Source organism: Ambystoma mexicanum, chromosome 11, assembly GCF_040938575.1.
Source record: "Ambystoma mexicanum isolate Mex_15411 chromosome 11, UKY_AmexF1_1, whole genome shotgun sequence".
In the NCBI taxonomy this organism is placed as follows: Eukaryota; Metazoa; Chordata; class Amphibia; order Caudata; family Ambystomatidae; genus Ambystoma; species Ambystoma mexicanum.
Window position 1 is genome coordinate 1,010,309,803 of NC_090934.1, and position 27,608 is coordinate 1,010,337,410.

Genomic DNA, 27,608 nt, shown 5'->3' on the forward strand with positions numbered 1-27,608 from the left:
AGTGACATTTTATGACCCATTGCTCCCTTTGTGCTGAAACTAAGTATCCTTGAACTATTGGGATGAATTACTTTGCTGACTGCCCTCCTGTCAGTATATGGAGTGCATCCCTTTTCTTTCTTTGAAACTGTTCTCTGCATTACTTTACAGGGTAGGCTATATTTTGTAGTGTGCCATAACTGTCTGTTGAATAATAATAAAGTACATATCTTTATACAACCTTGATGTCCCTTTTTTCATTGTGTAATAATTGTATTTTCGCTATTACAACTAACCAACATTCCACAACCTTGGGGAGATAAGCCTGCTGTTCCGATACGATACCAACATTGGACAAGGAGGTTTATAATTTGCTTGGGTTTCCAATCTGTTCGAACCCCTTCTGGTGTACTAGTGGTGTGGGGCTGATTGATGGTTTAGAAACCGATATTCATCCCTGAAGTTGATTCGTTACAGCGTTGCACTTATGAAGAATCATGTTTGTCAATCAAATGGAAGTTTGCGAGTACTGCACGCAGCTAATGCCCAGGGCCCATTTCTTACCTGTTCAAATGCATCCATGGAAGTCAGACACAAAAGAAAGCCAATGCAGTGGACATATTCGAGCACGGATGGGAGCATCACTACTTCCTAGGAGGCGGTCAGGCACCTTGTAAACCTCTTGAATGGATCCACAGGGCAGTATGCTACGCAACCAAATCAAATGGGGAATTAGTTGTTTGCAAAAGTCCTACACAATACGCTGACACAATCACATCTTTTACACACACTTGCCACTACTCACCCAATGACTCATTCGAACCTCACCACTACCCCACCTGCAGTCCTATATAAGGAGGACACATCCGATGGGTGATGTGAGTGTTAGGGGTTCAGAGCGCGGAGTTGCTGGTCCAGAGTAGAGCATGGTGGAGAAAGTGGAGAGGAGAGAGGCGTGGAGGAGCAGAGGAAGAGGAGCAGAGAAAGTGGAGAAGAGAGGGAGAAAGAAGGGCGTAGAAGATGTGGAGAGGAGAATGAGAGAGAAAAGAGAGGAGGACGAGACAGACCGGAGAGAAGGTGGAATGGAGAAGGAAAGAGAGAGCCATAAACCAGGAGAGAGGGAAGTGCAGAGCGGAGGAAAGGAGGACAAGAGGGGAGCAGGAGGAATGACAAAAGAAAGGCAAAGAAGGAGGGAAGTGAGGACTTCAGAGGAGAGAGAGAGAGAGATAGAGAGAGAGAGAGAGAGAGAGAGAGAGAAAGAGAGTAAGAAGGCTGAGAAAATGAAAGCAAAGCTTTAAGAAGCTTTCACCACTTGAGACAGAAGAATATTTTGAAGGCGGTGCTGGAAGGCCCAAAATGAGGGCTTGACCAAGAGTCAAAGAATCCAAGCCTCGGGCAGCTTGATGAAGGAACTGGTGTTACCATCCCAAAGGGAAAGCTTATAGTATCCTGGGTTCCAACGAACGGTGCAACTTGCCAAACCCCTGAGCTCCATTGGAAGACCTCCGGGAACCAGCTTTGGGTACCCGGGAGGAGTGTCCAGGAGGACCAGCAATTATTCCTGATTGCATTAGTCACAGTCAAGGAAAAACAATGTTTGGGGCACTATAACTCCTAGAGAATGTGAGTGACTCTTTTTCCGCCAAGGGGGAGGTCTTGAGTCAGGAGCGGGAGAGAGAGAGAAAGCGAGAGAGAAAGAGAGAGAGAGAGAGAGAGAAAGAGAGGGAGAGAGAAAGCAAGGGAGAGAGAGAAAGAGAGAGGGAGAGAGAGAGGGGGGACTGAGGGCCATGGTTCCAAGCAAAGCTAAGGTATTGTTAGTTCTCACCCTAACCCCAAAGTGTGGCTCAGTGGAAACCTAATCCCTCTTTTGCGTGTCTCAAGTAAAATTGGCAGCGGGCCTATTAAATCTATCAACCTTTCACACTGCAACAAAATCCCGCCCAATTAGTTACTACGCCTCCTCTATTAGTTATTTCACCGTCTTCATTTCTCTCATTAACACATCAAATAATATTGAGTTGGAGGCCCAGGTTTGGCAAATGGCCAATATGACATCATCTTCTGAGCCGGATGGAGATTTTGGAATAGTTTTTCGAGAGCCTTCCCGTGCTCTGGTAAATTACTGTGTGAGCTCCGTACACGTAGGGGAAGCAGTACAGAGGCAAGGTTTTGTTCTCCCAAACTTCCCACTGTGGCATTTCTGGACTTGGTTTGAGTAGTTAGCGGCTGGTATATGCTAATTTAGCGAAGGACCTTCTCAGCCACACACACAATAGAATCTATGTCCATACATTGTGGCTAATGAAGAGAAATAAATAATCAAGAGATGATGAAGTAAATAATTTAGAATTTTTTTTTTTTTTTAGAAAGTTAGAAAAAATGATGGAAGGAAATTAAGGAACAACGAACATTACAGAAATAAGGAAGACAGGAACGAAGGCAAGATAGAATAAAACAAAGAAGAAAGGCAAGAAGTAAAAAAGAAGAAAAGAGAAGCAGAGGTGAAATGAAGGATAGAACGATGGAAAGAAGAGAAATGCACAAATGAAATGACAGAACGAAATGAAGAATGAAGGAATGATGGACAGAATAAAAGATGCAATGAAGGAAATACATATGGAATGAAGGAAACAATGGCTAAATGAAGTTAGACAAAGCAAAAAGGAAGACAAGAACGCAATGAGAAGGCAAGCAATGGAAACAAAAATGAAGAAAGAAAACAAAAGGAGGAAGAATGAAAAGGAAGGGAACAATTAGGGGAAAACAATTTCGTCAAAGGAAACAAGGAAAGAAAGAGACACTGGTGGATGTGCTCAATGAAAGAGAAAAGGCGAATGTAAGAGAAAGGAAGAAAAAGGAAGGGAGGATGAAGGAGAGATGTAAAAAATTAAGAGTAGAAAGAAATACAAAAATGGATAAAAGGAAAGAATTAAAGACAAAGAAGAAAAGAAAGAAAGTTGAAATTAATGAAGAAGAAAGGAAACATGTAAGGAAAGAAGGAAGGAACAAAGTAAAGCAGGAAGGTGAAATGGAGGAAAAAGTAAATCAGGAAAGGTGCACTGAATTGAAGAACAATGTAAAGAAAGACGTAAAAAAACAACCGGATGGCATGAAGGAATGAAATTAAGAATGAAGGATAGATGGGAAGCCGAAACGATACACTGAAAGAAAGAAAGATAGAAAGAAAGAAATAAAGAGAAAGATAGAAAGAAAGAAAGAAAGAAAGAAAGAAAGAAAGAAAGAAAGAAAGAAAGAAAGAAAGAAAGAAAGAAAGAAAGAAAGAAAGAAAAAGAAAGAAGAGCAGGATGAAATGACAAGGAAAAAAGGAAAGGAAACGCAAAGAAAGAAAAGCAGGGGATAAATGGAAAGGAAGGAAAAGAAAGAACGTGAACATGAAAAATAAAGCATGAAAGAAATGTAGATAATTAAAGAAAAGGGTAGTAGAATAAATGGAAAAACAGCAGGAAGAAGGGTCAAATTCTCAATGCAAAATTGCATGGCATCATTTTTAGAATTGAAAAATCTTTCCTATAGTCAAGACCATCCTTAATGCGTTGTAACAGCAGCCATTGCCTCCCACTGTTGTAGAAAGTGTCCTGCAGTGATCAGGTGAGTCTATAATTGATAGTATGTCCTTTGTACCAGGGCTATTTACATTTTTTTAAACTTATATACAAGACAGTTAGTGGTCTCTAAGAGGTGACCGACCCTTCACATTTTACAATAGTCCACCCAAAAAAGGGTCATCGTGTTCGGTTCGTAGATTGTGGTAGCCAGGGGTTTGCTGGGCCTTTAGCAAAGGTGGATGCGCTTCTGTGGGATGCAAATTCAGTTCACGCAGGAGTGCCCTGAAATCCCTTGGAAGTAGCGGTTAAAGGGTCAAAAAGATGGTGTGACCTGACTGGACAGCAGATACGAGTGTGGGATATGGGCTATCTGGTTAAGGTGGCTTGCATGGTGGACTTATGTTGCTGTGACACATACATGCCAACCCCTCCCAAATTAGGCGAGAGATTCCCTATTTTTCCTGTTAAAAATGTAGCTATCTTTTACTTTCTCCCTTATAAAAACCTATCCCCAATGCACTACAATAGGACAATTCAATTCTCCCTCTTCCCGTGACACAATCCCCCTGGTTACACTGCAGGAGCCCATTTTGTTCAGGGTTGGAAGATTCTGTACAGGACTCCAAGCTGGGGACATGGGCCGAGAACTGGACACCAGCCATGGAGTTCCTTGGGATGTGAAGAACTCCCTGGCAGATTAAGCCATCTGAGGAAGGAAGGGTTCTGCCTCCCTTCACAGCGCCTCACATGGCACGGCTGAGTGTCCTCTCTGGGTTCAGTCTCCGAGGAGGCCCCAGGGGAGCTTTGGCGCATCCACCATTTATCTTCGGATTAGGGAGGGTCAGTGAGTGACTAGTTGAGGCAGGAAGCAAGTAGTGTGGTCTGTTATAATGTGGATAAGGTTGCCTGGACATGGCACCATGTGGTATCAAGTTGTCTTTCCGCTGGCTGCGGGTGCGCCCTGGAGATCTGTAACTTTTGGAGGTGCCGGTTGATAGCTAGATGTGCGCCCTGGAGATCTGTAACTTTTGGAGGTGCAGGTTGGTAGCTAGATGTGCGCCCTGGAGATCTGTAACTTTTGGAGGTGCAGGTTGATAGCTAGATGTGCGCCCTGGCGATCTGTAACTTTTGGAGGTGCAGGTTGATAGCTGGATGTGCGCCCTGGGGATCTGTAACTTTTGTAGGTGCAGGTTGATAGCTAGATGTACGCCCTGGAGATCTGTAACTTTTGGAGGTGCGGGTTTCCGCCCTGTAGATCTGTAACTTTTGGAGGTGCAGGTTGATAGCTAGATGTGCGCCCAGGAGATCTGTAACTTTTGGAGGTGCAGGTTGATAGCTAGATGTGCGCCCTGGAGATCTGTAACTTTTGGAGGTGCAGGTTGATAGCTAGATGTGCACCCTGGAGATCTGTAACTTTTGGAGGTGAAGGTTTCCGCCCTATAGATCTGTAACTTTTGGAGGTGCAGGTTGATACCTAGATGTGCGCCCTGGAGATCTGTAACTTTTGGAGGTGCAGGTTGATAGCTAAATGTGCGCCCTGGGGATCTGTAACTTTTGGAGGTGCAGGTTGGTAGCTAGATGTGCGCCCTAGAGATCTGTAACTTTTGGAGGTGCAGGTTGATAGCTAGATGTGCGCCCTCGAGGTCTGTAACTTTTGGAGGTGCAGGTTGATAGCTAGATGTGCGCCCTGGGGATCTGTAATTTTTGGAGGTGCAGGTTGATAGCTAGATGTGCGCCCTGGAGACCTGTAACTTTTGGAGGTGCAGGTTGATAGCTAGATGTGCGCCCTGGAGATCTGTAACTTTTGGAGGTGCAGGTTGGTAGCTAGATGTGCGCCCTGGAGGTCTGTAACTTTTGGAGGTGCAGGTTGATAGCTAGATGTGCGCCCTGGGGGTCTGTAACTTTTGGAGGTGCAGGTTGATAGCTAGATGTGCGCCCTGGAGGTCTGTCATTTTTGGAGGTGCAGGTTGATAGCTAGATGTAGCTAATGTGCACCCTGGAGATCTGTAACTTTCGGAGGTGCAGGTTGGTAGCTAGATGTGCGCCCTGGAGATCTGTAACTTTTGGAGGAGCAGGTTGGTAGCTAGATGTGCGCCCTGGAGGTCTGTAACTTTTGGAGGTGCAGGTTGATAGCTAGATGTGCACCCTGGAGGTCTGTAACTTTTGGAGGTGCAGGTTGATAGCTAGATGTGCGCCCTGGGGATCTGTCATTTTTGGAGGTGCAGGTTGATAGCTAGATGTAGCTAATGTGCGCCCTGGAGATCTGTAACTTTTGGAGGTGCAGGTTGGTAGCTAGATGTGCGCCCTGGAGATCTGTAACTTTTGGAGGTGCAGGTTGGTAGCTAGATGTGCGCCCTGGAGATCTGTAACTTTTGGAGGTGCAGGTTGATAGCTGGATGTGCGCCCTGGGGATCTGTAACTTTTGTAGGTGCAGGTTGATAGCTAGATGTACGCCCTGGAGATCTGTAACTTTTGGAGGTGCGGGTTTCCGCCCTGTAGATCTGTAACTTTTGGAGGTGCAGGTTGATAGCTAGATGTGCGCCCTGGAGATCTGTAACTTTTGGAGGTGCAGGTTGGTAGCTAGATGTGCGCCCTGGAGATCTGTAACTTTTGGAGGTGCAGGTTGGTAGCTAGATGTCTCTCAGCAAGGCATTGGTGGCTGGGCTGCTCTCTTTCAAATGTATTGTTTGGGATTTTTAGCTCAATCCTGGGATGCCACTTGCAGAGGAGCACAGCATGTGCTCCACTAACCGTATGATTTTCCTGTTGTGGGAATGCCTGGGCATGAGGTGTATGCAATCAACTGCTGGCGGAATTCCAGCTGATGGGGTTCGGTTGGGAGGGGGTTGCTAGGTCTGGAAAAGATCCAGGGCTACGCTAATGTTGGGACTTTGGGCTAGCTAAGCCTTTTGGTTGTAGCCCCTGAGCTTCTATCCAGGGCTTCAACCAAAAGACCTCGGGCTATAGCCCCCTTAATCCCCCTAGCAACGCCTCTGTCGGTTGGCGTGAGAAATACAGAGGGCCTCAACGTGTTCAACATTTTTGAGCATCACTAAAAATGCGATCCTGAATACCAGGGGGTAAAGTGAAGTGGCCGGTGTGTGAAGTCAGGGGGCTCAAAAGCTGAAAGGGAAGTACCTGAACTTCTCATGTAAGTTGCTGGCACCAGGAATATGGTGTATACTATGAGGCGTATGGGGAAGAATGGATACAGGGTCAGGATCAGACGCAGGATCACAATCGATTTGGAAGCGCGGGGGACAGATTTGTGAATAACTCCACTGTGGCTGACCTTAGGGGGTGAGGGTCATCTATCTGTCCTCATCAGTAGGCAGTCGAGTAGTGGCACCTCAGCTGCAGTGAAGAAGACATCGCAGCAGGCAGAATGATCTGCCAGCACACAGGACGGCCCCCCGACAGGCACCCCAGCAGGCAGCATGCCAGCACCTGCAGCACCACACGTCCCCACAATCTTGGACACTGAAGGCACCATTTCTGCAGGGAGCAGCAGCATAGGGGAAACTGCTGCCATAGCAGCATGCTCAGACACTGACACCGATGAGCCCGATGTAGGACGCCCCACTGAGCAGCTTCATTCCCCCTGTCTGTACCGGGGCAGCCCCCAGGAGGAGCCCACACAGGGGCATCCAGGAGAAGGGGACTGGCCTCCCACCCCATGCCCTGCAGAAAGTCTGCAGGAGGTGAGCAGCCCCTTCGCCACACCATCTGAAATGGGCATGGACCAGCAGAGTGAACTTTCCCTTGAGGAGATTGTTGTACGTCAGCAACAACTGTCCACGCTCCTCAATGAGCATGCTGCGGAATGTGGGGGGGCTATGGCAGCCATAGAACAATCTACAGAGACCCTAAGGGCCGAAATAGAGCGCAGTACGGAGACCCTGAGGGCTGCAATGGAGTCCACCTCAAGGGACATTTGCGGGGAACTTGCCGCCATGCGCCGTGTGCTCACAGAGCTGTCCCACACCCTTCAGGACATGTGTGCCCGTGAGCAGCCAGGGACATCCTCCACTGCAAGTTCTGCCCAGAGCAACCCTGTCCGACGATCAGGATGGAACCTGCGCTCCACAGGCAGGGGTGCCCCGGGGGTCAGGAGAGGGGGCATGTAATAGCGTGTGCCCACTGTCACAGGCATCTTTAGCCACTCACAGGGTGTGTGTTGGGGTGTTCAGGGGGGAGGGGGTGTGTTGGGGTGTTCAGCGGGGAGGGGGGAGGGGGTGTGTTGGTGTGTTCAGGGGGGAGGGGTAGGGGGGAGGGGGTGTTGCACGTCAGATTACATTTGAAATACACATTTTCCTTTTTCCCAAATCACATGTGTGGACATTTTCATTGCGTATGTGTGCTTTATTGGTGTACAGTCCACAGTGTGCATGTCCCAGAAACACACAGCCGTGTGTGCTAGAAGCATTGGTTGATGATATTTTGATGCATTTCACGCCCCTCCTGTGCATCGCCTCCTCCATGAGGTGCGGCCCCATCTGCACCCTCCTCATCCTCATCGTCAGGTGGTTGCATTTCTGCGTCAGGGGGCAGGGGCACATTTCGTCTGACGCACATATTGTGTAGCATGACACATGCCATGACCATCTTTGCCACCTTCTCATGGCGGTATAGGAGTGCACCACCAGACCTGCTGAGGCAGCGAAACCGTGCCTTCAATAGGCCGAATGCCTGCTCAATGACCACACGGGTACGTGTATGTGCACGGTTGAAGTCCTCCTCGTGCTGGTTCTGTGGGTTCCGGACTGGTGTAAGGAGCCATCTCTTCAGGGGATAGCCTGCATCACCTGTATGTGGGCGAGAATTCATGTGTCAGTCATGACGTCTAATTCAGAACATAATGTGCCACCATGGCTTGCATCCAAATATTACTTTGAACCACTTCTAAATGCACTAATTGATTCACACTATGCGACCTGTATATGCTCATGGCTCTCATGGCCTGTTTTGCATGCCATCAACCAATGTATACAGAGGGCTCGAGTGCCTTGTGAGTGCCCATCCACTGTGTTCGTTCATGGCGTTTGTTTTGGGGGCCTGGCACGTGTCCTGTGATGTCAATGCTCACATCATTGCAACATTGCTGTCGGCCTCATCATGACCCCAGTGAGCAATACTGATGTTGATAGGGACATTTTGGGCGCCCTGCTGTCTGTGTAATGGTGTATTGATGTTTCTGTCCGTCATGTGCCTCCTTCGTGCGCAGTTATGGGGGACAGGCCTTTCGGTTGATGGTGTTTGTTGATGTGCATGTAGGTGCATTTCGTAGAAGTCAATGTGGTCTGAATTGGTACAATGCACTTGCAGATGGTTGTGTCATGGTTGGGACACAACCTCATTCACATGGAAGGGCTGCATACATCAGGTATTGGGTTTACTGGTGTTGGGTGTAGTTTGTGTTGCTTTAGGGTATGATCTGGCTCTGTTGTCTCTGCTACTCACAGGCAGGTGGAGTATGCATCATCCCCCCCCTTTCAGCCAGGTGGCGTATGCATCATTCCCCCCCCCTTTCAGCCAGGTGGAGTATGCATCATCCCCCCCTTTCAGCCAGGTGGAGTATGCATTGGTACGTCGTTCACCTACCCACTTCACATTCCCATGGTCATGACATTATACTCACCGAGTAGCCAGGATCGTGGGCCTGCATGTTGCTCCATGTAGCGTGGTATTGTGGAGTTCCTCAGGACCATTGAATCATGGGTTGATCCGGGGAATCGGGCACAACAATGTGTGATGATCTTGTTGGAGTCACAGACCATTTGCACGTTGATTGAGTGGAATTGTTTCCGGTTGCGGTACGGTACCTCCATGGCACGTGGAACCACCAATTCAACATGGGTGCAGTCGATGGCACCAATGCAACCAGGTATGCCGGCTAGTGCATGGAAACCCACTTTGGTGTTTGCAATCTCCTGGGCAGTCCGTGGTAATGAGATGTGGTCGTCTGTGTGCTTGAGGAGGGCATCGAGCACTTGGATAAGCGTACGTGATAATAATGGTTGTGAAATGCCATGCAAGTGCCCCACTGTGTGCTGGTAGGTGCCTGTGGCCAGGAAGTGGAGTACAGACACTACCTTCAGTAGGGGTGGGTTGGCGGTTGGTGTTTCTATCATGCTGACGATGTCGTTGTGTGTCATGTCTACTATGGCGGTGATGGTGTCCCGGTCCAAACAGTACAGGGTGTGGATCTGCTCAGCAGTGAGGTTGAATGGACTGGCTCTGATGCGGGGGATTGGGGGCTGCCTGTGTGGTGGCACTGGCTGTGCTTGTGGGGCTTGCTGGCCCTGCCTTGCCCTCCTTCTCCTCCTGCCTCTCCTCTGTGCTGCCTGTTGTTGTTGTTGTTGCTGTTGTTGTTGTAGTAGCACTTGCATTGCTATCAGGTCCTCCAGCCCCAACATTGCTAGTCCTATTGGTATCATTGTGGAGTTTGACTGGGTGTGGGATGTGCTCTTTTTGTACTTCCTGAGTCTGTATTGCCTCCACCTGTGCTGTTCCTGTGCACCTGTGGCAGCTGGATTCACTTTCCATGGCCATTTACGGTTGGTTCGCGATGGCGGAATTAGCACCATGGCGGTAAGGAACTTAACGGGCTGGGTGATGGCGTTAGGTGCATGTTCGCTTGGGTCGGCATTCGCGTGCCTTTCCGCCATGCCGGTAATTACGGTGTGGGAGGTCGCGTGCACGCGTCCTTGGAGCAGTTAGCGGCAGCGTTAACTACGATGCTGCTAATGGCATCGTAGTTAACGGTCACGGGTCAGGATCGGACCTGGCGGAAAACGATGGCGGTAATCATTTACCGCCATCGTTTTTCACTTACCGCCAGGGTCATAATGAGGCCCATTGACTCTGACACTGCTGTCATGAGAAGAAAAATCATGCGTGCATCAGTTGACTATCAGGTGTATGGCAGTGAAAGTAAGATGCTCAGGCAGAGGTTTCATGCATTGTGCACATCTGTTGTGGATGCTGACAGAATTCGAGGTTCCAAAGTATAAACCTAACATTGAGCCTCATTACCAGTTTGGCGGTGAGGGCAATTTTTGGCAGTAATTCCGTAACAGACATTTTAGCGGAGTTCCAGCTGATTTTACTGCACTGCTAAAGCCATAGTTTGGATGAGTATTGAAGGATATACCGCCAGCATGTACATGGGGAAAATTCAGCAGATTTAAGACAGTGCAATTGCCGCTTGTTGTAAATCCCCCAAAATGCACAGGGAGTCCTATGGGCTACAAAAAGTGGGAGTAACATCACTTTAACACCACTCGTAATCTCATATTAATTATGCAGTACCAAATCACGGTAGCAGTAAATGTGTTATTCCACACAAAAATCATGGAATAACCCCCATACTTGCAATAAGAGCCTATTGTTTCTGATAAAGCTGGACCGGAGGAGTGGCCTGGACCTCATGAAATGTATGAAAAAGGATATGAAGGAGGTCAGCAGGAAATGACAAGAGAAGAATGTGATCTGGTCACATAGTGATGGGAAATGCTAGCGTACACATTTTGGGTTGAGGTAGCTGCAGCAAAGAAGGAGTGAAGCAAAGGTGACAGATTACTATAGGCCAGGGGTCTGCAACCTTTGGCTCTCCAGATGTTTTGGACTACAACTCCCATCAGCCCTAGCCAGCCTAGTAAATGTTGAGGGACCATGGGCCTCATGGTCCTAAACATCTGGAGAGCCACAAGTTACAGACCCCTGCTCTAGGGACTATGGCCTGCATCTTTCTCTTCAGGTGTCCGAGATGTAATATTGCCATAGAGTGATTGAGGTCCTGAAGTCATCAAACATTAAGGAGTTGGCCTTCGCGTAAAAAGGACACATTTGGGGTGGGGGCAACGGGGACAGAAAGATCACTCACTGTCTGTGGACAGGTTTTCATTGTGCTGGAAATGTCACCTCATGGGGAGCTATTGAATATGACCTATACAGTTGAAGACTATAACATCACCCGTGCCTTTGAGTGAACACAGTGGTATGGTGCAAGGGGGCCTATCAGACAGGAATGGCGTAAGGTTGCCGATAGGTCTGCTGGTGGGTTGAGCTCAGTGAGAAAAGAAATAAAAGGTGGCCAAAAGGCAGATGGTGGCACGAAACCTAAATGATGTTTAGATATCTGCATAGCTTTGCCAGTCACCACTGCACTCTTCCAACCACACTGAGGCTTGTCTATAGAGTGGCGTATTCTGCCTCAGCTAAGAGGGAGGTGGGGGGGGGGGACTGTAAGAGAATAGAAAAGAGAAACACAGAATGAGAAAGTGTTAAGGGGGCGAAGGATTAAACACGCATGAGAGATGTGTACAGGCAGGAAAGGGACTGAAGGGAGGAGACGCAGTTGGTCATAGTTTGCACACCTGTAGAGTGAATGGTTGAGTCATAGCACTGATCAGAAAAGAGGGAATGCTTAATGCTCCCATGAAGAAGGGTGTGCCAATGTGGGCAGTTTATGCTACTGGCAAGAAAGTACCACAATGCGTCAGTAAGTGGATGCGTGATGGATTCGTGATGTGCTCAGGCATACCCGTGTGGCGTACAGGCTTGTTTGTCCTTTAGGACCGTGTGCAAGCTGAATGTGGTGCAAAATCAGGTGCGAGTGCCACACTTACGTGGCCAAGTACTGAGGGACAGAGGCAATGGGAGGAAGAAGTGTAATATTCTGCTGATACTTTGTAATATGGCTTGAGAACCTGGTCGCAGCAGATCCCAAGGTTCCTGTACAGGGGGCTCCAGGTATGACAAGACTGTCACCACATGCAGCATATGATGTGGGATTGTGGGATGGGGCGTGGCTTTTGGCTGGAGTTTGATGCAATTTGCGAGAAGGTACTGGAAGAGAAAATTGATTTTTGATTTTAAGGCTTTGATAATGGGAGGTGATGAATTACTTGAAGAATTAACTACTTGTCAGAAGAAAAGGCTATTTAGAGGTGCTGTGATGGGAAATTTGATTCTTACTGGTTGGAAATCTGCGGTTTCACGGAAAATTGATGTTTGGATTGACGAAATGTACAAACTGGCTGAAATGGAGAAAACTATTTATAGGAGAGAAAGGAAATTCTCTGTTTTTGATAAGATTTGGAGGAAGTTTATGCATTTTGTATCTGAATAAATGAAAATAAATAACTAAAAATTGTTTTTAAAAAAATCATACGTATATGGTTCGCTTGTTGCGTGCACAGCACTTTATGCCAAAGTTAGTCCACTTCACAGCACTTAGGGTGAGGCGTGCATGCAAAGTCTGCAAACCCTCCTTGTGCCTTAACAAAATGCAATCCTAATCATTGGCAACTTTCAATCTCATGCACATTTCAAAGCGGCTTAAATATGGTCCACGAAACGTCCCCTCATGGTTCCTAGGGTCATCGGGCTCCAACAAGTGTGAGGAAGTCTCTTTGTCCAGGGCCCTTTTCTCTGAGGAGACACTCTCAGTGCCAACCAAGCACCATCGGAGGTTTAGAAAAGATCTCAAGGACTCCCTTTTTGAGTCACCTACTGTCCATAGCTCTACCCATTCAGTCTGTTAAGCCCATGTGCAGAGAGAGCTCAGAAGCAGCCCTCAAGGCTTCTGGGATTAGTTCAGGAATGCACAGCCTGTCCTCACCTGGATGCTTTTCTCAGGAGGGTGGCACAGTGACTCAGGGCCTTGCAGCGCTTTGGAGAATGTTCCCAGCACCGGCAAGCCTATGTTGCGAAGAGCGGTGCTGCCTGGGACACACAGGGGTGCCTGTCGCAGAAGGGCCTCCCTGAAGCAGCAGTGCCGGTGAAGGGCAATGCCGGGCACTAGCCATGTGCAATCAGATGAAAGTCTCTTAGTTGGGAGTGTACCGTGAATCTTACTTGGCACCAGTGCCATGGCACAGTGCCCGGGCATCGCAACATGGAGAATGCGCTTTCATAAGCGTAAACAAATCTCAATTACTAGGGAGAACAGGATTGACCAGATCCTGGGAGTCTGGCAAGCTGCTTCACCAAAAACAAAAGACGAAAATACAAACAGTTGGCACAGGCACATACAGCTGCTGGCAGCTTCCAACTCATCTATTTTGACAAGAGAGGCCGCCAAAACCTAAGACTGCAAAAGAAGAAATACACAAATAAAACATGAGCTCCATGGAGCCTCGTTTCCCTTTTAACCAGGCATGCCAACATTTTGGAGCCCCTGAGTGGGAGATTTCACCACAGAAATCGGGAGAATGTAATTTTCCCATAAAATTGCATTGGTGTTATAATTATTTTAGGCGGGAGACAGTGAACAATAGCAATATTTTTAATTTAAAAATCATGGGTCTTCCGCCTATACCGGGAGGGTTGGCATGTATGATTAACGTATGATTTCTTCCCTCTTTACACGTTCAAGCTACCAATTCCATCCTTGTACAGCTGCAGGAATGAAGCCAGACGGACTCTGGGTTCTTGCACCGGACATAGGTTCGTGCAGTGAATCCTAATGGCTATCCGCCGCGCTCGCCAAATTGGATGGCTGAGAACAGTAATGGCAACCGCCGTGAAAAAACACAGTGGTCGTCATTGCAAGTGATTTGTGTGGTCTGCACCTGCTTTTTGCAGGTGTTGAAAGTGCACGCACAATTTGCAGGAATCAGGCCTAAGCCTATCCGCGGAGATCAGAACGGTGATCCGCTGTGGTCGCCAATAGGCATGGCTGAACTCAATAATGGCGAACGGCGTGAAAATAAACAGTGGGCCGCACTGCAATGTATTCATGTGGTCTGTTTCTGCTTTTTACAGGCGGTGGGCCTTATTTCAATGCATTCATGTGGTCTGTGTTTGCTTTTTACAGGTGTTGAAAGAGCATGCTCAATTTGCATGAATCAGGCCTAAGCCCAACCGCTGGGGATCACACACCGCTGTGTTCGCCAACATGCATGGCTGAGACCAGAAATGGTGACAGTCATTAAAAACATGTTTGCTGTGATTACAATTGACACATGTGGACTATGCCTACTATTTGCAGGTGTTAAAAGTGCACGCATGATCTGCATGAATCATGCCTAAGACTATCCGTGCAAATCAGAGTGGTGATCCCATGGTTATGCTTCGGAAGTTCACACATGAATGTGGAACCCCTGCGGGAAAACGAGAAGGCAATAAAAAAAAACTTAGGTCCGATAAATCTCGGCGAATTACCATCTCGAATTAAAATGCGGATTAAGAGGGCGTTCACAGATGGAAATTAAGAAACAGAAATTTATCGGACCAAAAGGGTTGTGATCAGTGGAATCGATACACTAAACGCCATATGACTGACGCAGTCCTTTTTGAAATAAGAATCATTGGACTTCCAACACATTGCCAAAAACCCCTGAAGTTAAGACCAGTATCGCCCACAGGTCTTTTTTCTCAGACATCCCTAACAAAGTAGTGTTGACATCAGGTCAGTTATCGGATCAGAAGATCTACCAGTTGGGGATTGAATTCATTTTCTCGAAAAAACTGCTTGTCCTGAAGAGGGCCTGAACACTGAATTGAGTGACAGCACTTGATAACTACGATAAAGGCCGAAACATATGTCGACCAGCCAGGAAATACGTATTTGTTGTTTCCTTATCTCTTTTGCAAGACTTAACATTGTTTTGTTAGAAAAGAAGTGAATTAATTAGATACCCCAAAAAAAGCCAGATATTCAAAAAGAACTGTTGAATGTAAGTGGCCATTATTAACTCAATGAAGCAATATACCCAAATGAATTGTTATGGTATATGGTGAATTATTTTTTTCATGATCTATGAATATGTTGTAAGTGATCACATGTTTTGTTTTTAATGTTTAAAAAAAAAGAAAAAGTGTAATGAGTAAATAAAATTGTAAATTTGGCATAAAAGGTGTTGCAGTCGATAAAGGTGTTTAATCTACCAAATGATTGAGTAGCATAACGATTAAACTGCCTGATGTTCATGAAGGGACTTTAGAGAGGGGTAGTGGATCTGCCATTCCCTTAGTGTACCGTAATATTCTCCCCAGTGTACAGATCTGACCCCCATCAACAAAAAAATAGGGGAGTACCCAATTCTTAATTTCCCTTCATCGGAAGGGACGAGGGATGTGGGTCGAGACCTGGGGAATTTAACGCAAAAAGAGAAGGTTCCTGAATGTTCCTGGAGTGCGTGTGCAAGCCTACCATTGCTCGGCTCCTCCTTCTCGTGCACCTTCTAGCATCATCCCAACACCCCTTTGTTCCGTTGTCATGGGCTTGACTTTGCGCTGTGCAGCTGCAAAGTGCTTTGGCAAAATGTTTTAAAAAAGGATCTCTTATGCCACACATGTACAGTTTCCAATGATGCTGCTGTTCCCCTATGACCTATTGGCTGAGCAGTATTCAAGCTCTGACCCATGCACATTGCATCTGCCGTACCTGGGGTCTTGACCACTCGGTGGTGCAACGCTCTCTCTCTCTCTGCGGACATGTGTTAAGAATGATGTCCAGTCAAAGGATGAACACTTTGATACTTTATTAAGTATCTGTCCGTGACAGCAGGCACTGCCTCCAACAACTTCACCAACTGACTATATGCAGAATACTGTCAAAGCATAACACTCTGAAAGGAATGCATACCTCACAATGGCATAGATAGGTAAAGAAGCAGAGCACCAACTACTGATTGGATGAACACATATAACATTGTGAATCTACTTTGACTAAAGTAATAATAAATGAAGTAGTAAAAGTAATATCCCAACACATCTCCTCCCTTACAATGTAGAACTCATTTAAGATAATAATCTCTTAACCAGCTAGGTTTACTCCTCACTCTCTCCAAATTCACCTTTGCATTGCTATCTTTTGATACATTATTGCTCACACTCTTGTTTGCATTTGAACTCGATAACATATTATCATCATTGTCACCCTCAGTACCTTCATAATCCTCAACTGGCCCATTGTTGTTACATTTCACTAACCTTGACATGGACCAGCATTCACCTCCCTCCATGATGGCTACATTTCCTCTCACTACAGAAATTCTTTTAGGCCCAATGAATTTGCTCTCAATGCACTTAGGAGACATTCTCGGGTTTTTAATATAAACCATATCTCCTTTCCTCCAAACTATTGCTTTGGACTTCCTTTCAGCATTCGCCCTCTCCATGTACTCATCCTGAGCCTCTCTTATAAGTGACATAACTCTGTTCCTGTCCACATAAGTACTCTTTGCCAAATTCAACCATCCCGGACACAATTTGGTCCCTGGTTGCCTGCCTTTGAGGGACATAAATGGGGAAATTCTGGTAACCGAATGTGGGGTCGTACAGTAATTCCACACCATCACCCTTAACACATTTTGCCACTTTAGACCTGACACCATGGCTAGCTGTAGCCCTCCATTTATAAATCGGTTTGCTCTCTCTACCAAACCATTTGCCCTAGGCTGATAGAGAGCTGTTCTGTAATGTTTGATACCAAACTTTTTAAAGAACTCCACCATTCTGTCAGAGCAGAACTGAACGCCATTGTCTGATACCAGTTCTGTTGGAAATCCCTCTCTATAAAATACCTCTTCAAAAAATGTAATCATTTGAGAAGTGGTAGCCTCTCTTATCGCCTTCCACTCGCCCATTTTGAATGGTAATCCACAAGAACAATAAAGTATTTAAAATCATTTCCCAAATCTTGCAAGGGCCCCATCAAATCTACCGCAACTTTTTCCATGGCTCACTTGGAACGCTCACGGGTCTTATGGGAGCCTCCCTAACAACCTTACTCTTATCACTCTTTTCACATTCTCTACAACCTCTCACGCATTTCTCGACCTCACTATCGATTCCTGGCCACCAGAAAGATTGCCTGATATGTCTTTTCGTGCCCCCCATGCCTAAATGACCTTGATGCGCAATGTCAACTAACTTGGACCTAACATTACAGGGAGGAACTACCCTTACTCCCTTCCTGAGTTGAAAACCATCCTCTGATAAGTTTAATTCTTCTTTTATTCCATAGTAACCCTCATATTTCTTCTCAACGAGATCTTTTCTGGGCCAACCTGTTTTGGTCCACCTTTTCACTTGTTTTATTATTTCATCCATATCATCAGCATCTTTCCACTCATCTCTCCCTATGGCTTCATATTCTACTTCATAAATGCTCAGACCATGTTCAACACTCACTTCCTTATAGTCGTTGTCTTGCACAGGCAACCTTGACAAACAGTCTGCCACTACGTTGTCTTTCCCAGGTATATATATAACCCTAAAATCATAAGCTAGTAGATCCACCATCCATCTGGATATTCTAGGGGAACCTTTGGCCCACTCCACACTTCCTAACAATTGAACCAATGGTTTATGATCCGTTTTCACAGTGAAGGATTGACCCCAGAGATAAAACTTGAAATGTTCAACAGCCCACAATACTGCTAGAGCTTCCCTTTCTACAACAGAATAATTTTCTTCAGCACCCCTCAAAGGTCGAGAGGCAAAAGCAATGATGTGTTCCACTTTGCCAGCATCAAACTGAGAAAGAGCAGCACCCAAACCCCAAGTGCTCGCATCCACTGTTAACACAGTTTTCCTATTGGCAACAAACCCTCCCAAAGAGGGAGCACTCACAATACACTCTTTGATCTTCAGGAAAGCACTCTGACACTCATCAGTCCATATGTACTTTGCATTTTTCTTTAACAGTTCCCTCAGAGGCGAGGACATGATGGCAAACCCGTCAACAAACTTGTGGTAGTACTCCGCCAACCCCATAAAAGAGCGTAACTGCTCCTTGTCTTGTGGTTGAGGAGCACATCTAATACTGTCCACAAGGGATTTCTTGGGTGAAATTCCCTCACATGAGATCCTGTGGCCCAAATAATCCACTTCCTTCACGGCAATCTTACATTTTTCTCTCTGCACAGTCAAACCAGCTTCTCTGAGTGTAACCAACACTGCTCTCAACGTTTCATCATGTTCAAGCTCATTCTCTGCAAAGATAAGAATGTCATCTTGAAAGACTGTGACCTTTCTTAAACCCTTGAGTACTTCTTCCATCACCCTCTGAAAAACAGAGGCCGCAGAGGCCAATCCAAACGGCATGCGGTTATACTTAAACACACCCTCGGGTGTGATGAAAGAGGTGAGGTGTTGACATTCCTTGGATAATGGAACCTGATGGTATGCTGACGAAAGGTCAATGACGGAAAACCACTTCGGCTCACCCAACGTTGACAGAGTCTCAGATATGTTTGGCAGTGGATGTCTCTCAACAATGATGTTCTGGTTCAAACTGCGAAGGTCAACACACAATCTTAGTTTCCCATTTGCTTTGGCCAATAAGACAATGGGCGACAACCATTCAGTGGCCGTAACAGGCTCAATCACACCCTTGTAGACTAAATTTTTAAGTTCTTCCTTGAGTTGATCTCTCACTTTTGATGGCACTTGCCGCACCTTGTGTACCACAGGCTGTACATTGCTTTTGAGCCTTATCTGGTGTTCAAATTTCTTCAGTTTGCCTAACTTTTCTGGAAACACTTCTGGGAAATCCTTGGTCAAGATATTTTCTACTTCTGCTATGGTCACAGGATTGGGAGCACTGGCCTGAACTCGCACTCCTAAGCTCCTCTGCTCCTCCCAACCCAACAACGAGGTGCCATTCTTCGCTACTAGTACAATAGCTTGACATTTTCTTTCTTTAAACTGTATCTTTGCTGGAAATTCCCCCAGAATGTCTATAGCTGATTCCGCATAACCGCAGGCTCTGACACTGGTGGGTCGAATTATGTCTACACTTCTTAAAACACTGACTAGGGTATCTCGGGATATGATAGTCCAAGGCAAGCACGTGTCTACCTTCATAACTAGCTCGCACCCATCAACAAGAAATGTGTCCACCGGGCCCTTCGTGTCTCCAGATAAGGCTGATATCTCAAAAACATGCTTGCTGATTGATTCTCTCACATCCACCACTTCCTGTATGTCATATCCCTTCCTAACATTTTCTTCTTGATTATCTTCTGCTCTGTGTTACACATAACTGACAGCAGCAACTTTGCAGACATTTGCAAAATGTCCCTTGCCCCTGCATTTGAAGCATTCACCAAACTTAGCAGGACACGCTGGAAAGTTTGCGCCGTGTCTGGAACTCCCACATCTAGGACAAGAACTTCTCATGTTCCAGTTCCCTTTTTTTCCATTGAAGGGATTCGGTTTCTTTCTCTGATCCAGAGCGCACACAGCCACTGATGGTGTAGTCGATTTGTCCAGCCTGAGCTCTCTGACATACTGTGAAGTTTGCTCAATGCCCCTGGCCAGATCCACCGCCTCATTCAGACTCATGTCCTTGGCAAGAAGTTTTTCTTGAACTCTGACATTGTTGGTGCACCTTATCAGCTGGTCTCTGATTAATGAGTCACTCAATTGTCCAAATTCGCAGGAGTAGCTCAGGGACCTCAAACATGCAATGTATGATTCTACAGGTTCTGACTTTTCTTGTATCCTCTGGAAAAATTTGTGCCTTTCAAAACTGACATTTTTCTTTGGTTCGAAATGATCTCGCAGGCGACCAAGAGCTAACTCATACTCATCCATGTCACCAGATCCTGACACTTGGTTTCCAGTAAGGCCATCAAAAATTCTTCGCCCTTCCACTCCTAAATTATGTATCAGAAGAGCCTTCTTGCGTGCAGGGGAGAATCTGTCTCCCCCCATAGCCACCAAATAGTTCTCAAAGGCATCTTTCCATTTATCCCACCTGACTGCAGGTCGGCCTGGTTCATTCAGAAAAGAGAGAGGTGGTGGAATGGCCGCAGTCATGATGAACAGTAATACTGTAGTTGTGATCCTGGTTCTTCACTTTAGAGTCACCTTTAACATATTACAGGCAGGCAGATTACTTGATTCTGAGGCAGTTCCTATATGTAATTATACAAACCAACTTTTGTGCATCTCCAGCCGTGAAGTCTATAGGACGTTCTGCAGTAGAGACAGGAGGCCACCAGTGCCTGGAAAGCTAGTTGCAGCAGAGGTTGACCTCACAATACAATATATCAGATAGTTGCTCCTGAGTCAATAAATGCAAAGCCCAAAAGGGGTGGGCCCATTATTGGGTGGCGCAGCTTGCACACGGCCTTTTTCGGCTCACGGACCGCACGGCTCGTATACGGCACTGTACGGGCTCACGAGCCGCAGCGCTTGCCCAGCCGCTCTCTCACTGTGTGCGCGGCTGAACTGAAGCTCGCGCTCCACTCGCAGACTCGCTCTGTACTCGCGCTCGCGCTCGCGCTCCACAGCTCGCTTTCCCAATGCGTTGGAGGAGGGGGGGGCCAGTCAGTGCTCGCGCGCGCTCCACTGACAAAAGCACCCCTTTTTCACACAGGTTCCACACCGCACCCCTGACTTGCCTCAGCTGACTCGTCGCGTAGTGGTCTCCCTTTGATGTCCGCCGCGGCTCTCACTTCTTCTGCCTGCTGTCACGGCCGCAGGGATCTCAGGGATCTACAAGCAACATGAACGCGTACGCCAGGGCCGTCGCACTGAAGGTTCAGGATCATCCCATCCTCGTCGCCAATGTTAAGAATGATGTCCAGTCAAAGGATGAACACTTTGATACTTTATTAAGTATCTGTCCGTGACAGCAGGCACTGCCTCCAGCAACTTCACCAACTGACTATATGCAGAATACTGTCAAAGCATAACACTCTGAAAGGAATGCATACCTCACAATGGCATAGATAGGTAAAGAAGCAGAGCACCAACTACTGATTGGATGAACACATATAACATTGTGAATCTACTTTGACTAAAGTAATAATAAATGAAGTAGTAAAAGTAATATCCCAACAACATGGCAAGTGGGATTACAATGGAGAAAACACTGTGTGAGATGGGATGGCTGGGGTGATTGGGAAAGGTTGGGTGGTGGGGCACACCGTGGGGAGGTGCTGGGGTGTGGTTGGGTGTTGCGGGTAGTGGGGTGAATTTGAGGAGTGGGGGTTCTAGAGTGAGGTTGGGCCATGAGGGTGTGTGGTCAGGTGCTGTGCTGGGGTGTGTTTAGGCAAAAAGGTTCTGGATGGCGATGAAGTATTGAGGTGAGTTTGGGAGATGGTGGCTGGTGTGAGGTGGTGCTTGGGTGCAGGGTCGGAATGGGACAAGAAATAGGTCTGAACACCCAAGAAAGTGGCTTACCCCCTCGCCTCAAAAAGGTGGCCCACCCCTCCCCTCAAAAAAAAGTGGCCCACCCCTCGCCTCACGACCCTTGACCTCTCATCACATCACCGGAAGTGATGTCATTTGCCCCACCCAAAAGTGACACCCCGGGAAGCGATGAAACACGACATTTCACCCCTTGACAAAACAGGAAGTGGCATCAAATAGCATTGTTCCTAAGTACACTAAATTACTGTGAATCCAAGCAGACGTCCAAGGACAAATGATCACATGTTATTGTATAGCACTTACGCTTGAGCTCTTTTTTATAGAACAAATATGCATACAATATCACCCAACCTGTGTTGGTACTCATTTATCGACCTAAGAAGGATGAAAGGTTTTTTGAAAGAAAACACATTTAGAAAATTTTAATTTATTTTTTTTTCTATTTTTTTTTCCAAACCGGCCAGGCATGGCTAGAAACCAGCCCCCACACCCCAGGGACGATTTTGGCCCGCCCACGGCCGATAGGCCGAGGCCCAATCCAACCCTGCTTGGGTGATGTTGTAGCAGTGAGGTGGGGTTAGATTGTGGAATGAGGTGCTGGGGCAGGTTTGCTGTTGGGGCTTTGTGATTTGTTTCTGGGTTAAGTTTTAGGATGAGGGGTGCTGGGGTGAAATGGTCTGAGTTGGGTATTGAAGGCACTGGGGAGGTAAATGATAGTGTAATGTTGGGTGTTGCTGCACTCATGGTAGGTGCTGGGATGATGTTGGGTGCTGGGGTCCAGGGGCCAGGCAATCAAAGAAGTTGGCTGGAGAATGATGGGTTACGGGGTGTAGGTTGCTGGGGGAACTAGGTGCTGGGGTGATGTTGGGTGCTGGGGTGAGGTTAGGTGTCATATGTACGTTACTCTTCACTGGACTCCACCTCTGCACTCAACCTCACTGTCCCATGAACCCTGTGCCTCCTTTCTGCTTCTGCTCTTTTTCCCTGCTTGCCCCGCTCTGCTGGATCCCACTGCCCATCGCAATCAAAGCCGTCCCGACTGCGGATCTCTTCACAGATTAACATAAACTTCACTTACTTGCAAAAGAGGGGGCTCCCACTGGACACTGCGTCATACTCTCTACCTGACCCCCTTAATCCACCACAATATCACGTAATAATGTCATTTGTTTTGCCCATGGCCTATGACCCACTTTCGTCACACTCTCATAAACTGGCTCACTACTTGTTCTCGTCTTTGTGCTATTGTACATACACCCCTATGGGGAATGCCTCTACACTCTCTAAATGTGTTATTGTGATTCATTTCTGATCGAAATTGACATCCCTGTTCTTCAAGTAAATACAAATACACAAAATAGATACTGGCAAGGTTGAGTGGCAGGGGGACTCTGGTGCGGTGCTTGAATAGATGTTGGCGAGGTTGAGTGGCAGGGGGACTGTAGTGAGGTGCTTGAATAGATGTTGGCGAGGTTGAGTGGCAGGGGGACTGTGGTGCGGTGCTTGAATAGATGCTGGCGAGGTTGAGTGGCAGAGGGACTGTGGTGAGGTGCTTGAATAGATGTTGGCGAGGTTGAGTGGCAGGGGACTGTGGTGAGGTGCTTGAATAGATGCTGGTGAGGTTGAGTGGCAGGGGGGCTGTGGTGAGGTGCTTGAATAGATGCTGGGGAGGTTGAGTGGCAGGGGGGCTGTGGTGAGGTGCTTGAATAGATGCTGGTGAGGTTGAGTGGCAGGGGGGCTGTGGTGAGGTGCATGAATAGATGCCAGCGAGTTTGAGTGGCAGGAGGACTGTGGTGAGGTGCTTGAATAGATTCTGGCGAGGTTGAGTGGCAGGGGGACTGTGGTGAGGTGCTTGAATAGATGCTGGGGAGGTTGAGTGGTGGGGGGACTGTGGTGAGGTGCATGGACAGATGCTGGGGAGGTTGAATGGCAGGGGACTGTGGTGAGGTGCATGAATAGATGCTGGTGAGGTTGGGTGGCAGGGGGACTGTGGTGAGGTGCTTGTATAGATGCTGGCGAGGTTGAGTGGCAGGGGGACTGTGGTGAGGTGCTTGAATAGATGCTGGGGAGGTTGAGTGGCAGGGTAGATGCTGGAGAGGTTGAGTGGCAGGGGGACTGTGGTGAGGTGCTTGTATAGATGCTGGCGAGGTTGAGTGGCAGGGGGACTGTGGTGAGGTGCTTGAATAGATGCTGGGGAGGTTGAGTGGCAGGGGGACTGTGGTGAGGTGCATGAATAGATGCTGGGGAGGTTGAGTGGCAGGGGGACTGTGGTGAGGTGCTTAAATAGATGCTGGGGAGGTTGAGTGGCAGGGGGACTGTGGTGAGGTGCTTGAATAGATGCTGGCGAGGTTGAGTGGCGGGGGGACTGTGGTGAGGTGCTTGAATAGATGCTGGTGAGGTTGGGTGGCGGGGGGCTGTGGTGAGGTGCTTGGCGAGGTTGATTGATGGGGCACTACAGTGATGTAGGTTGCGGGTTCACAGGGCTGAGGGGCCAGAGTGAGGTTGGGTTGTGCAGGTGCTGTGGTGAAAAGCCTGGGTGTTTGGATGGGGGCACTGGGGTGAGCTACTGGGAGGGTTGGATGGTGGGGGCGTTGGGTGTGGTGTTGGGTGAGGTGGTACTGACGTGCTGGGTTTAAGGTTGTGGAGGCACTAGGGTGATGTACTGAGGGAGCTTTGGTGGAACAAGTGCTGAGGTGAGACTGAGCGGTGACTCACTGTGGTGAGAATATTTGTTGAGGTGGTAGAGTGAGGTGTTGGGAGGAGGCTGTAGGGTGGGGTTGGGTGCTAGGTGAGGTTGAATGGTCGGCTAGTACCGCTGTGAAGTTGGGTGGTGGGTGATGGGGTGGTGCTGGGAGATGTTTGATGTTGGGCATGCTGGAGCTAGATTGGGTAGTGTTAATGCTAGGGTGAGGCTGGGTTTCTGGGGAGAGGTTTAGTGGGCAGCTTGGGTGGTGGGCATGCTGTAATACCACTCAATATATTGACTCTCCAAGACTGTGAAATCAGGTGTGTTGGGCAGGTGTGGGGATGGTGATCTCATTGAAGTGAATGGAAGCTAATGCATTTTTCACCATTGGTGAAGATTTCCCTGGGCATGTTAGTAAACTGAAGCTTATGGAAGGAGTGTGGAGTGCTGGGAGGGTAAAAATGTGTCCGAGGTGGGTGTCACCTTCCAAAAGATGGTAAATTGTGACTATGTTCTGGGATTAGGTTGGGTGGTGGCATTGTGTGCTTGTGTGAGTTTGGGTAGTGGGTTTCTAGGGTGAGGTTGAGTGGTGGGGGTGCTTTGGCGAGGGTGGATGTTAGGGGTTCTGGTATGAAAACTCTCCCCAACAAGTATGGGGCCGGTAGTCATCCCCGAAAGATTCTTTCACAAAAATTACACACACATGCCAACATGACCCGTTCCATTTGGGTGATGTTCCTGGTTTTAATTTGAAATATGGGACTTGCAGTCCCATATTTCCCCATTACAATCCCAAGACTAAAAATTACAGAATGAAAAAGTTAAAATCCGGTCTGGATAAGCATCTTCCAACTGAAATGAGGCATGTTGGCATCTATGACTATTCAGAAGAAATCACAGAAAAACCACTGATTTTACATGCATTGAGTTATACATGTGATCGAAGCAGCAACCACTGAACCTACTGAGCTTATTTTCCATTGGTGTGCCATGATCAAGAGACATATATATATCAAAATGTAGTGACTAGAAAGCAAAAAGAAAACTTTAGAAATGTGTTCTAATGTTGGCTCTAATATTTTCTTGATTTGGACAGAAGTCGAAGATTCCCTGAAACAACTACATCTCCAACAGGAAGACAAGGGACAACCAAATTGCCACACATCGCACATCCTTTTTGCAAAAGGGACACTCAGCCAGACACATTTACGGTGAATTTGATTGGGCATTGAGAATGCCCAGAAATGACCTGCTTCAATTCAGTGAAACCATGGAAAGAATATCCTTGGTCGTCACATATCATCCAGCACTAACAGAACTGAATAGAATTGTTAAGGATCTAGAAGCTACAATCAATATTTAGCAGAGACGAGGAGCTGAGTGACATCTTCAAAGAAACCCTTTAAATTGCACACAAACAACCACAAAATCTTTCACAGTCCCTCACCAGAAGCACACTCCCACCAGATCAAGAACAGAGATTACAGGGAACATCCCCATGCAATGTTAGGAGATGTAAAACTTGCCAACACATCTGCACCGAATCAGTTGTACACAACTCGACAGAACCAAACATTACAGATAAAAGGAACATACAATGGCAAATCATCCAATGTGGCATACCTCATCCAATGCAAGAAATGTCCACAAGGAAAGTATGTTGGTGAGACTTGCAAGGAACTACGTCAAAGAATGAACCTGCACAGATACACCATCTTGAACCATAAAATGGAAACACCTGTTGGCCAACACATCACACAAGATGGGCAGACGCTGCATGACCCATCAGTGATGGTAGTGAAAGATGACTTCTCGAATACCACACAAAGCTGAACATGGGAGCTCAAGTACTTAAAGTTTCTCAACCTGAAAAATGCTGGTGTGAACGTAGACACAGGATTTATGTCACACTATGGCCTACTTTGAGCTTCAGATCTTCAAGGCAACCACATCGACAGTACCTGAATTCTACCTCCCACATACAACTTTTAGGCACAATGTTTAGATCCCTGAATGGGTAAAGATATAGGCATTGTGTATGGCAATTTATGCATGTCTGAGCAGGAAGGACTGGTACCCATTATTAATGCCCAGTCAACGGTGCCATTGGAACAGTGCTAAAGTATTTTTGAGTTTGCCACTTTGCATGTGAGTCATTAAGACACTGTCAAATATGAGGCCCCACTAGGTTACATTTGGACGCACCTCCTTGGAAGCTTAGGTTATATTTCTGTGTTAGTTCTGCCATATGCATGCAAGTTGGCCCAAGCAAGTCAGAGTAACCTATTAACTACCTAGCACAGCCTGGAGGCTTCTGACCATATTTTAGTCCCCACACACCGGTGCACAGTGTTTTTCTTAGCCTGTTGGGGCATTACAATCACTACATGCAATAATGTGTCTATGACTGTCTGCCAGGAAGATGCTTATCCACATGGTAATGGGTAAAACTTGAGTCTGCTTATAACATTGGAAAATGCATTCCTCTGTACACTTGAAAAATCTTACTGCGCAGGGAAAGTGTGAAAAAGCATATCCTTTTCTTTCACAACCTGTGTGCCTTTCAATCTAATGTTTTGGAATCTGTCTACAATAGCATTACTGTTTTTTTATGCTGGCTTCCACATATAAATCACTACGCGATTAAACGTTTAGACACATTATGAACTGCAAAATATTTGCTTGAAATGTAACTTCTCGGTGAGGGAAACTGCCTCTCAGTCTTTGAACATGTGTCTGCTTTTTTTCCCAGTGTGTGGGCCTTGAGATAAAGGGGCCTTGCAAGACTGAATTCCTAGCATACTTTTTCTCTGCAGCCACTGCAGTTTAAAGTGGGAGAATCCAGTGCTGTTTCCCCATGTAAAGGCGATGTCCAACTGTGTGTGTGTTTTCTTTTATTTCCCATGTGTCTTGTGACTACCATATTACTAAGAGGTCTCTGGTACTTCAAGGGCTTCTGGAACCACTATCTGAGCAGAGTATTTTGTTAGTCCAATACAAGATATAACAACTTAGATTCTGCTTGATTTTAAAACTGGACTAACAAGGCACCAAACCCTTTCTCCCACACTTGCTTTTAATGCCATCATTGCATAGGAAATCTTCCTTTATGCTAAAAAATATATGAAGAAGGAAATTGATATTTCCATAAATAAACTTCTTTGTTAAAATTTACATTTACTTTGCAAGTAAAATTAAACTTTGATTTTACACAGTCAGGTCTGAGAGGCGAGCTTGTTGGCGTATAGCTACATATT

At 46.8% G+C, this 27,608-nt stretch overlaps 1 long non-coding RNA gene across 1 annotated transcript in view; it reads left to right on the forward strand.

Moving 5' to 3' along the window:
- The window catches only part of LOC138504037 (uncharacterized), a 152,361-nt gene extending 125,129 nt beyond the window's left edge, over nt 1-27,232 (forward strand). The window contains exon 5 of the long non-coding RNA XR_011279757.1: nt 25,448-27,232. This is a non-coding gene — a long non-coding RNA (uncharacterized lncRNA). The remainder of the gene's footprint in view (nt 1-25,447) is intronic.
- Nucleotides 27,233-27,608: the final 376 nt, after the last annotated feature.